The sequence below is a fragment of the Macaca nemestrina genome, unplaced genomic scaffold (assembly GCF_043159975.1).
Source record: "Macaca nemestrina isolate mMacNem1 unplaced genomic scaffold, mMacNem.hap1 Scaffold_43, whole genome shotgun sequence".
Lineage (NCBI taxonomy): Eukaryota > Metazoa > Chordata > Mammalia > Primates > Cercopithecidae > Macaca > Macaca nemestrina.
In genome coordinates this window covers 714010-723698 of record NW_027257672.1, presented here as the reverse complement: position 1 = coordinate 723698, position 9689 = coordinate 714010, and the positions used below count along the sequence as shown (strand labels likewise).

Genomic DNA, 9689 nt, shown 5'->3' with positions numbered 1-9689 from the left:
TATGTGTGTACCTCTTTACAAGTCTTGCCCGATCTTTGCATTGAAAAATTATTGAAAACCTTAAGGATGTAACTGACAAGAACTTTATAGATTTCTCCAAGTAAAAATTTGGAAAAGTGAAGTGAACCCATAATGTGTTTTATTTCTATGAGTCCCACACTTGGATTTTTAAATGTGGGCAAAACATCTGTATGTTCTTCAGCCTGATTTCCGTGGAATCGTGAATGAAACGTGCTGAAGTTGCCGTGCGGATTTTGTTATGTGGCGGTGACAAGTGGGGCTGGTCATTAAACAACTGGAGGGATCCCTATCCTTTCTGTGCTCTTGTTGGACACTAGGCACGTGCTTGGGTGTTTTCTGTGTGTGTGGACAAGATGAGGACAGAATTTCCAGATTCACACGGTGGTATCTTCTCCCTTTTCTGTTAAAACGTGTCTTCTGCTGCTTCTACATAGACCAAGTGTTTCTTTCTCTTGCCTGTCTACAGAAACGCTGTTTAACAAAAACTGCATTGTAAGCATGTGAAGCTGAATTCCACATGATAAAGCAGATAGAGATGACTGAGTATACTGTTTTGTGGAAGGAAGGTTTAAAATGATTTTTAGCTTTTTCCCTGAAATAGGGAATACTTTTAACTTTTTCCCTGAGATAGGGAATAATGAAATGGGAAAATAATTAAATTTTCCCATATAATTGTTAGATTATATTTAATTATTAGATTATTCATGTATTGCAAGGGAAAAAGGAACTAGATCACCCCATGTACCCAAATGAAAATTTAAAGGGTATGGGCGAGTTCATTTGAACTCCTTTAATTTGTTTTTGTTTGTTTGTTTTTGACAGTCTCACTCTGTTTCTCAGGCTGGGTGCAGTAGTACAATGACAGCTCTCTGCAACCCCAACCTTCTAGGCTCAAGTGATTCTCCTGCCTCAGCCTCCCCAACTGCTGGGATTTACAGGCGTTAACCACCACACACAGCTTATCACCTCTTGGAGACTAGCTATGAGTTTGGGCATTCACTGAACTTTATTTTGGTTAATTCTCAAAGTTTGTCACTGTTTATCTTTAATTTGCTAAAAATCTACATATATTGTAAAATGAGTTACATTTCCTTAGCATTCACGGATTCCCTGTTAGTGGGGCAGAGACGCAGAAGGGCAGAAGGCATTCGGACATCATCAGGTTTGCAGTTGAGTGCTTTCCCCGAACACACTGGAGCTCTGGGCTCTGTGGCCCCACGGGGGTCCTCTGTCCACTGAGGGGGCCAGGTTACCTGGGAGGTCCCTCCAGCCTCTGCAATTTTGCCCTTTTCAGGTTAACATCTCATCGTTGTCCTGGACAGCACTGCCTTTCGTTCACTGACCCATGAGTGAACAGCTGGTCAGTGGCCAGTGCTGCTTCCTTCAGCTGGGAGGTGGTGATGTGATAACACTTCCGTGGAAATTGGTTCTTGGTGTATTAAGGGTTCAGTTGTATGTTTATTTTTAATCTGCACCTCTGAATTGGTCTTTTGATTGCAAAGAGATTGCTTACTGGATTTGTTTCTGAATATTTGGTGGATAACAGGAGAACCTTGCTTATCTGTGTGTTCATTTAGTGTGTTTTTGCCAGGCATTTATATGGGTGTGTTAGCCCCTAGCACACTTTCTGTGTGTGGTGGAGTCATTGAAATCATTTATGTGAAGTCTCTCTTCTATCAAGGCTAGAGGACGTGGGGTGGTGTCTCCCTAAACTAGAGGGAAATGGCATTGTTCTGCACTCCTCCCTGGGAACGCTGGTGTTTCCAGGTCTCTGAACTTGGCTCCCACACTGGGAGAGTGGCTGTGGCTTCTGGAGCCCGTTTTGGGCGGGACTGACTCCTTCATTTGCTTTATTCCCCACCGTCTTTGCTGCTTTGTGACGCAGGGATGAGGGAGTTGGGCCCGGGGGCCTTGCCTGTGCCTGAAGGGCCCGATGCAGAAAACTCCTGGTGGGAAGGATGTTCCTTGAGGGCAGCTTTTGGAGTCTCTTCCTACTTTTAACTAAGAAGCAGCTATTCACATGGTTCTATTCTGCTGGTGTGTTTCAAAATAATTGGTGTAGAGTTGCGAAGATGTCCGAGACACCCATGATCCACTCCGGGCCAGTGCCGGGCATTGTGCTCAGATGCCTTCAGACCACATTCACATGCCAAAGATTCTTGCTTGGTTATTCTCAAACTTAAGAGAATCTAAAACGCGAGCCACGGTATGGATTTTCTCTTGAGCCCCCATGACTTTGCCTTGTATTTTGGGCATGAATGACTTCATCAAGGGGAAAGAATTTGAGGAAGGAGCCTCTGAGGCTAGGAGGGGGTGGGAAGGGGTTGGGGGGAAGAGGAGGGAAAAGGAGCTGTAGAGGGAGGAACCAGGCTGGGGCTGGGGCGTCTCCCCATGATGTTCCCCCACCCCTGGCGCGAGGCCCCAGGGACTGACTGATTTTCCCACAAGAAATGTGTATAATTGCGTGTCTGTTTTGTGGGCTGGCCATTTGGATTGAGGGAATGTCTGTGTTGTGATTCCTTATTGATTCGAAGGTTGGAAAGGTTTGTGCTCAATACAGAGGTCTCTTGGTGCTATGGGAAATGTGATCGAAGCTGCCTTCTGGGTGGGGAGAGCCCTCGAGGCCATCAGTGGTGGCCGGTGTCGGCCTTCGCTTCCCTGGGTGAGCTGCCCTCAGGGTGGGAAGGGAGGCCCTCGGTGGTGGCCGCTGTTGGCCTTCGCCTCCCTGGGTGAGGGCTGCTCCATCCCCGGCTCTCCGACTCCTTGCCTGGCACCTTCCTCGTTGGGGGCCGTGATCCATCAACTTTGTCCACGCGTGTCCTGCAGACTAGTGCTGACTGGAGGTTCAGGAGTGGTCAGAGGAGGCCAGAGGAGGCCCTCGTGATGCGAAGCTAAACGTTTAATGATGGCGCTGCTGAGTGCATGAGCCACGTCAGCCCAAGAGTCTGAGTAAGAGGAAACCGCGGGGTGGAGGGAAGACTGGACAGATGGGTGCTTTCCTCGGCCCCTGGGAGCACGGCCATGTCCACGCTCAGACCTCCTGGTTTCTCCCATATTTCCATAAATAGCAAGGGAAGGATATGGGGCACCCAGGGACCTCAGGGGTATAAGCTGTGTCCTCGCGTGGCCCCAGCTGTGGCCAGTGACGTTATTCTCTTTAACCTCAGGCTTATTTTCTATAAAAACACAAAGGGACAGAAGTAGTTCAAGGGCCTGTAAAGACTTACGTAATTGTTAATAGGCCTACTTTTATGCTTTCTTATGTATTAAGAGCAAATCATGAAACAAACTCATTTCTGTTTGAAGAAATCTTTACTGCTCTCATTTTTGTGGCAAGCAGCATTGATTCTTTGCTTAGTGAGCGTTAGTGCCCTCCTGCCCAGTGCTGCTGCCTGGCGTGTCCTCGCACACACCTCTGTCCATTGGTCTCCGTTCACCTTTCCGCCTAGAATTGTAGGAGGGGCGCTGGGATCTTAGGGCTAGAAAGAAACCCTGAAGACCACTTTTAGGGGCGACTTTTAGTCAGGGCTTCCAGAGAGACAGCCAGCCGGGTGTGCGTGTGTCTCCAGGGCGAGGCCTGCTGCAGGGGCTACAGAGTCCAAGAAGCCCCAGGACCCACAGCCTGCAAGCTATAGTCCTGAGAGGGTGTGGCTTGAAGACTTGAGAAGCGGAGGTTGCAGATCCGACCAGGGTCTGAGGAGCTGAGACCCAGGAGCACGGGCTGCAGAAGACAGATGTCACTGGCCCATCAGCCAGAGAGGTGGAGTGAACCCAGTTTTCCCCGCCTTGCTGTTTTACTCGGGCCCTGGGGGGATAGGGTGGTGCCCCCCACACCGGCGAGGATGGGTCTCCACTCAGTCCAGAGGCAAACATGCATCTCACACAGGAATAATGCAGAACCAGCCATCTGGGCACCCCGGGCATGCTCAGGTTGATGCACAAAACCAATGCCGCGCGTGGCCCTGACATCTGCGTGTTCGCATCACTCCACACACATTGCTCAGTCATCGCCTTGGTGAGTTTGTAAGCTCGTTGTGTGGTTCTGGGGCTCTTTGTCCCTGGTGATGAGAGGCTCCCCACTGTCCCAGCTCAGGTATGGAAGGTGATGGCACCAGCGGCTCCTTGTTTCTCAGACACCTGAGTGGGTGCTCTGTGCAGCCAGTTCAACCTGCAGCAGCATCTGTTTCCTATGCCGATTCCATTCGGAGTATGTGCCTCCCTTCTGTTGAGGGTGCAGCCTTCTTTCAGGGAAGAACTGTGTCCTGTTCGCCTATATCGCCTGTGGTGTATCTCATGGCTGAATAAGTAGCTATAGGATACCTCGGTGGCTGAATGATAGGTTCATTGGAAGGAAAACTTTATATTTTTTTTTCTTTTTGGGATGGAGTTTCACACTCAACGCCCAGGCTGACGTGCAATGGCACGATCTTGGCTCATTGCAAACTCTCCCTCCCGGGTTCAAGTGATTCTCCTCCCTCAGCCTCCCAAGTAACTGGGGCTACAGGCTTCCGCCACCATGCCTGGCTAATTTTCGTATTTTCGTTAGAGAAGGGGTTTCACCATGTTGGCCAGGCTGGTCTTAAACTCTTGACCTCAGGTGATGCGCCCACCTCGGCCACCCAAAGTGCTGGGATTACGGCCATGAGCCCCTGCACCCAGGAACTTAATACCGTTTTTTTTTTTCTTTTAAATCGTAATGGGCTTGTTAAATGCTTACGTTTTTTTTTTGTTTTTTTTTTTTAATTTATTATTATACTTTAAGTTCTAGGGTACATGTGCATAACGTGCAGGTTTGTTACATATGTATACTTGTGCCTTGTTGGTGTGCTGCACCCATCAACTCGTCAGCACCCATCAACTCGTCATTTACATCGGGTATAACTCCCAATGCAATCCCTCCCCCCTCCCCCCTCCCCACGATAGGCCCCGGTGTGTGATGTTCCCCTTCCCGAGTCCAAGTGATCTCATTGTTCTGTTCCCACCTATGAGTGAGAACATGCGGTGTTTGGTTTTCTCTTCTTGTGATAGTTTGCTAAGAAGGATGGTTTCCAGCTGCATCCATGTCCCTACAAAGGACACAAACTCATCCTTTTTGATGGCTGCATAGTATTCCATGGTGCATATGTGCCACATTTTCTTAATCCAGTCTGTCACTGATGGACATTTGGGTTGATTCCAAGTCTTTGCTATTGTGAATAGTGCCGCAATAAACATACGTGTGCATGTGTCTTTATAGCAGCATAATTTATAATCCTTTGGGTATATACCCAGTAATGGGATGGCTGGGTCATATGGTACTTCTAGTTCTAGATCCTTGAGGAATCGCCATACTGTTTTCCATAATGGTTGAACTGGTTTACAATCCCACCAACAGTATAAAAGTGTTCCTATTTCTCCACATCCTCTCCAGCACCTGTTGTTTCCTGACTTTTTAATGATCGCCATTCTAACTGGTGTGAGATGGTATCTCATTGTGGTTTTGATTTGCATTTCTCTGATGGCCAGTGATGATGAGCATTTTTTCATGTGTCTGTTGGCTGTATGAATGTCTTCTTTTGAGAAATGTCTGTTCATATCCTTTGCCCACTTTTTGATGGGGTTGTTTGTTTTTTTCTTGTAAATTTGAGTTCTTTGTAGGTTCTGGATATTAGCCCTTTGTCAGATGAGTAGATTGCAAAAATTTTCTCCCATTCTGTAGGTTGCCTGTTCACTCTGATGGTAGTTTCTTTTGCTGTGCAGAAGCTCTTTAGTTTAATGAGATCCCATTTGTCAATTTTGGCTTTTGCTGCCGTTGCTTTTGGTGTTTTAGACATGAAATCTTTGCCCATGCCTATGTCCTGAATGGTACTACCTAGGTTTTCCTCTAGGATTTTTATGGTACTAGGTCTAACATTTAAGTCTCTAATCCATCTTGAATTAATTTTCGTATGAAAAAACTGCTTTAAAGTTCATATGGAACCAAAAAAGAGCCCGCATCTCCAAGACAATCCTAAGTCAAAAGAACAAAGCTGGAGGCATCACGCTACCTGACTTCAAACTCTACTACAAGGCTACAGTAACCAAAACAGCATGGTACTGGTACCAAAACAGAGATATAGACCAATGGAACAGAACAGAGTCCTCAGAAATAATACCACACATCTACAGCCATCTGATCTTTGACAAACCTGAGAGAAACAAGAAATGGGGAAAGGATTCCCTATTTAATAAATGGTGCTGGGAAAATTGGCTAGCCATAAGTAGAAAGCTGAAACTGGATCCTTTCCTTACTCCTTATACGAAAATTAAATGCTTACGTTAATGTTTATTTTTAAAAATGTTATCTGTGACCTTTCAGCTTTTCATAGCACTTCTCGTGTGAATATTTTAAAAAGGCCCTTTAGTCGTGGGGGAGAAGGAGGTTATCCCTTTCAGCAGAGGGAGATGGAAGAACAGGCCCTGGTGGGTCTGAGCACAGGCAGTCACCCCAGCCTTGGTGCTTGCTTAGGTCTGTTCTCCGTTCACCGTAGCCGCATCCACTCTCATTGTCAGCTTAAAAATAAGCTTTTTCCTCTTTCTAATCGGAACAGTTAGTTTGTTAACCGTCACATTAAGGTATCGAGAAAGATGGCTTTCAGGCCTCAGATATGACACAAGTAATAAATGCAGCTGACCCTGAACAACATGGGTTTTGAGCTTCGAAGGATCACTTATGTTAATTTTTTTTCCAACCAAACCCTTACTGAAAAAACCTGGCTTTGTGGAGGGCCGACGTTTCCTACATGTGGTTCCATAGGGTGGCCGTGGGTTCCTGTGGATACGTAGATTTGGGTAAACTCGGGGCGTGTTCTGGAATCCATGTCCCTGTGTATACAGAGGGACAATTGCAGCTTTTTAGAAGTTTGTGTCCTGCCTTGTCCTAAAAAGGTTCCAAGGTGGATGCAAAATTATTTCATTCCTTTGGTTTTCTTGGTGGGATATTGATGTTTATTCTTCAGTGTCTAATATCCTGAGTGAACAGAGTTACCGCTTCAGGAACAAAGCCAGTCTGGAAACACAAACACATATTGAGATATCCACCTTTTCTTCATGGTTTCACAAAAGGCCATGATCATATTTTATTCAGTTGAACTGTAGGAAACTGCCAATATTTGCTGTTTTTGGCCTACAAAATGGCAAGTTCGTACGATATTAAAAACAAAGGCTTCCTGGATGGGGAAAATAGGAATCGGTAAGAACCTGAAGTTCTCTGTCATGGCCTCTGAGTCACAGGTAAATAAACCTGCGTGAGGGGGAGTTGACTGTACAGTATTTTCCTTCTGTTTTGATACTGTCAGAAAAAGGTCAGTTCCAATGTGTTGGGTCCCTTTGCCTCAGCTTTGCTGCAGAAGGGACTTGCCATTATACCTCTTGTTCCCAGTGCCCAGGAGGCTGATGCCACATAGAAGACCTGCAGGTCGGTGGATGTGAAACAGGCATCGGACACGCTGTGCACCTTGGGACGCATCTGAGAAGTGTGTGCTTGCAGCAGATCTGAGGTGAGGGCGTGTTCCATCTCCTCTCCCTTCTCTGGCTTTGCAGGCCTTTGAAGTTGGTCCTGGAAGGTGAAATTAGTTAATGCTGATTTAAGCTCCAGGTCAAAGCCTGGGGGCCGAAGAGACCCGCCCTTCACTAGGGGTGTGAAGCATTGGGCCCTCCCATCAGGAGGCAGCAGGGACTCGAGAAAGCCCCACATGCCCTCCAGTTCCCTTATGTTGAAATTTTTTGTACTCGGCCATGCCGGGTCATTTTGGGAGGTGAGTAGGGGATTCACATGGGGGTGTGCAGTATTCTTAGGTGTCAGGTGCGAGAGTTGAATTTGTAGAAGCTGTGCAGATAGGAAAGGGCCTGGCAGGGAGTGCTGTTTACACGGAGCCGATTTAACGCGAGGTCTGTGCTCTACCTGGGTCCGTGTCTGACTGCTGTCTCCCAGTCTGCAACAGGACGTTGACGTGACTTGGCGCCATCGTCCCACTCTGTGTAGATGTCTGAGGATCTGTGCGCAGCTGCTCTGTGAGAATGCGTTGTGATAATGAACTGAGAAACAGTGAACAAACCCTGAATTGGTTAGCACTGGTTCCACGGCCACTTCTGCTGTGGTTGGAGTCATTCATAATAAAGTGTGCTGGACTGCTATGCAGAGCTCTGAATTTCAGAGGCCCTTTAACTTGGCAGCTAACCAGTCGCTTCCTTCAGAAGACATTTGAGTCCCCTTTACCTACCAGGGTGACCCTGGGAGTTTGAAGATGAGCGAGACAAGCCCTCTGTGTCTTGTGGATTTTACTGTCCAGAGGGGAGACAGATGTGGATGGTGAAGGAGGCCCTATCAGAGGTCAGCGCACGTCAGTTTTGTTTCTTCAGCACTTGCTGTGTTCAGGCGGTGCCCCGGGCCATGTGCAGAGCATCTGGGGACCCTGCCCATGGCATCCCAGGCACAGCTAGCATCTGCGCCATCTTCATACTTGGCCTGAGTTTTGGGGAAGTACCGAGGATGGCTTCTGCCTTTGCTGGAGAGAGTTGAAAGTCAGGGCAGCCCTCCACAAGGAGATGATCGCCAGCTGATTCCTCAAGAAAGAGAGGTGGTCCCCACATGGGTAGAGCAGGGCAGCATGTACAGACCTGGGTGTGGGTCTGGGGCATGTGCATCTGAGTGGGTTCTGCTGGGAGACAGCAGGGGTGAGTTGTGAAGGCAGTGGGAATTTACAGGATAAATTATCACTAAGGCGATGCCTGGAAAACATAAAATTGGGACTCTCTGGGGTAAACTTGGACTTAGGGTGACCCTGGGCGTGGGTGTTTTCAGGCTCTGAAGGCAGAGATTTAGGAAATTGGGGCAGAGCTGAGCCCCAGACGAGGATGAAGACCACCCTTGGGATGTTGAATGAGACAGGGGTGGAAACCCAGTGAATGTCCTGGGGGGTCAGTCCAGCAGGCAGGCAGCAGAGGAGACCGGTGTCCTCAAAGGCCCCTTGGGCCTGCCTCTCAAAGTGCTGGGATGACAGGCATGAGCCACTGCTCCCTGCTGATACTTTTAAAATTTCTAAGCTACTCTCTCTCATACCCACTCCCGTATTTTTTTAAAAAAACCAGGTTTATGGCTATATTTTTTCCAAGGGAACCAAACAGTTACCTGTTTGAAGTACAAATAACACCGTGTTTAAAAACCGAAAATGCCACTTTGCATAGAAGTTTCCAAATACCCAGTTGGTTTGAGCCTTGCATTGCAGTGTCACTACCTGCTCTTAAATTTCTACCCGATGTATAGATAGTGAGACAGGGACGGCTCGTACATCTTCAGGTTTCAGTTCTACTACCTTGGGCTATATTTTCATTTATTTTGGCACAACTGTGGGTGTGGCAAGCAATGCCAGGGTATTTATTTTGAAGCGTGTCCAATAACAGTTGGGAAGATTTTCACATTTTTAGAATTTTCGTAGTAATAGTTATAATTTACAAAGAATTTAAAATTGTGTAGTCATTATTTTGCTTTTTTCTAGATGTGCCCCGAAACAGGGTTGCTAACTATCATTCTACATCACAGGATTAATAACAGTACCCTTTTGGAGCAGATGCCTGTAATCAAGGAATTCTGCCTAGTCAGTTCACTTTAAGCGTGTTTAAAAGGTTGTCTTTATCCTAGTTGGCACCTG

At 47.1% G+C, this 9689-nt stretch overlaps 1 long non-coding RNA gene across 1 annotated transcript in view; it reads left to right on the top strand.

Moving 5' to 3' along the window:
* Positions 1–6990: 6990 nt before the first annotated feature.
* LOC139361330 (uncharacterized) overlaps positions 6991–9689 on the top strand; it is an 88783-nt gene continuing 86084 nt past the window's right edge. Inside the window, exon 1 of the long non-coding RNA XR_011618870.1 lies at positions 6991–7538. This is a non-coding gene — a long non-coding RNA (uncharacterized lncRNA). The remainder of the gene's footprint in view (positions 7539–9689) is intronic.